Below are 2721 nucleotides of genomic sequence, written 5' to 3'. Positions count from 1 at the left end.
TCATAATGTGCCAAATCGATAAACCTTGTCTCATACTGGGTGATAGTCATAAAACCCTACTGAAGACGCTCGAACCACCTGCGGTACTCCTCGCTTTGAGTGATGGGAAGGAACTTCTCGAGAAATAGCTATGAGAACTGGTCCCAAGTGAGAGCTGGTGACTGAGCTGGTCTGGTCAAACAATAATATCTCCACCATTCTTGGCGGAACCCGAAAGACGAAAAGCAGCAAAGTCGACTCTATTGGTCTCCACTATCCCCATGTTCCCTAGAATCTCATGACAGTTGTCCAAATAGTGCTTAGGATTTTCTGAAGATGTACCATAGGTAGTAGTAAAGAGCTTGGTGAACCTGACTAATCTCCACAAGGCATCTGAAGAGATAGTAGATCCATCACTGGTCTGAGCTATAACACCCGGTGGAACAACCCCAACTGGCTGAGCTGCTGGAGTGTGAAACTGGGGGACCATCTACTTCGGAGTGCGAGTAGCGGGAGTCTGTGCTCCTCCCCCAGCCTGAGAGATGGCTGGTGCTACAGAAAGTATGTCTGCCTGAGTGACACTCTCCATAAGGCCCACTAGATGGACCAGAGCATCCTGGAGTACCGAAGTAGCGATGAACCCCTCTGGACCTAAACTGGGCCCACTGTAATGGTTTGGGCCGGAACCTCATCATCAAACTCTACCTGAGGCTCTGCCGCTGTTGTTGCTGCTCTGGGCTGAGCTCTGCCCTTGCCTCAGCCTCTAGCACGGCCTCAGCCTCGTCCTCTGCCCCACGTAAGAGCTGCTACTGGGGACTCGGGCTGCGGATCAGCTGATGAAGCAGTACGTGTTCTCGCCATCCGCAAAAGAAGAGAGTAGAAGTTCAATTAGCATTGAGAAATCAAACCGCACGACAGAGATGAATAGAAGTGAAACTGTTCCTAACTCTGTAGCCTCTGGGTATAAGCGCAGACATCTCCATACCAATCCCTCAGACTCTACTAAGCTTGTCCGTGAATTGTAAGACCTACGCAACCTAGAGCTTTGATACTAACTAGTCGCGACCCGAACTTCAAATCATCGAGATCGTGATAACGCCTAACATTATACTCGCTAGGCAAGACAATGTTACAAATTAATGTACCTTTTTATTTTATCTTTCAGCAATTTACGTGTTAACAAAAGTAAATTAGCGGAATAAATGCAGAAGAACATAATTTAACTGATTATCTTAATACAAATACCGAAACCGTAATAAAACGCCATCTAGAACTGGTGTCACCACTCACAGACGGTCTACGAATACTACAAACAATTGTCTGAACAAAGAAATAGACATCTGTCTTGGAAGTAGATAAAAAAGAAAAAAATAGGATAGAAGGGGACGCCAGGGCCTGCGGACGCCTTCAAGACTACCTTGGGTTTCCAATGGAGTGAAGGCAGCCACCCAGCTCTCCTCACAAGGTCTGGTACCGAGATCTGCACAGAAAGTACAAAGTGCACTATCAGTACAATTGACCCCATGTACTGGTAAGTGTCGAGCCTAACCTTAGCGAAGTAGTGACGAGGCTAGGACACGACAACCAACATAAACTTGTGCAGTTAAACAATATACTAACAGAATAACAATAATAAAAGCTAAAAAGAAATAAACGGGAAGGGCAACATGCTATGGGGGTATTAGAATAAGAAATCAAAGTAATAATGGAAATTAAACAATTAATGCACTTGAACCGATAACAACAAATAATCACAGCAAACAAAAAATGCACGGCATCATCCTTCGTGCTTTTACTCTCAATCCTCACCATGCACTCAATAATAGAAATGTGCACGGTATCACCCTTCGTACTTTATCACTCTTCCTCACCATATGAATAATAGAAATATGCACGGTATCACCCTTTGTGCTTTATCTCTCTTCATCACCATATGCATCAATATAAATGTAAATGTGCACGTCATCACCCTTCGTGCTTTATCACTCTTTCCTCGCCATATGCATCAATATAAATGTAAATGTGCATAGCATCACCCTTCCTGCTTTATTACTCTTTCCTCACCCAAACAATAGAAACAATAACATCCCGGCAAGAAAATCAACAATAGAAACAATCACATCCCGACAAGGGAATCAGCTATAACCAATCTCATTTCAACAGTTACTTCACAAAATAAATCTCAACTTGATTCAATACTCAACAACGGTCAATTACCAAGAAAATGTCATAAGTCTTGTTTAACATGGATACTCAACAATTTAAGCATGAATAGTACATAATAAGAATCACAACGACAACAGTATAAGACTCACTTGCATGCTCGACACCGACGTATAGATACTCGTCACCACACCTATACGCCGTACTCAACACTAACACGTAGCAAATAAGACCACAATTCCTATTCCCTCAAGCTAAGGTTAGACCAAATACTTACCTCGATTCCACGGCCAAAATCAAACCTCAAATATTGCTTTCCTTCTATATTTCACCTCCAATTCACTTGATCTAGTCATAATTAACGTAATATCATCAATAAATGCTAAAGAACTCAATTCAAATGCTTAATTATAGGTTTCCCAACATTTTCCCCAAAAAGTCAAAAATCGACCTCAGGCCCGCTTGATCAAAACTCGAGGTTCAGACCAAAACCCATTCACCCACAAGCCCGAATATGTAATTAGTTTCGAAATCCGACCCCAAATCGAGGTCTAAATACCCAAATTTGCAAAACCCCCA

This window comes from Nicotiana sylvestris, chromosome 1 (assembly GCF_000393655.2).
Source record: "Nicotiana sylvestris chromosome 1, ASM39365v2, whole genome shotgun sequence".
NCBI classification, from domain to species: domain Eukaryota; kingdom Viridiplantae; phylum Streptophyta; class Magnoliopsida; order Solanales; family Solanaceae; genus Nicotiana; species Nicotiana sylvestris.
The sequence above is the reverse complement of the archived record's forward strand: the minus strand, read 5'-3'. Positions refer to the sequence as shown.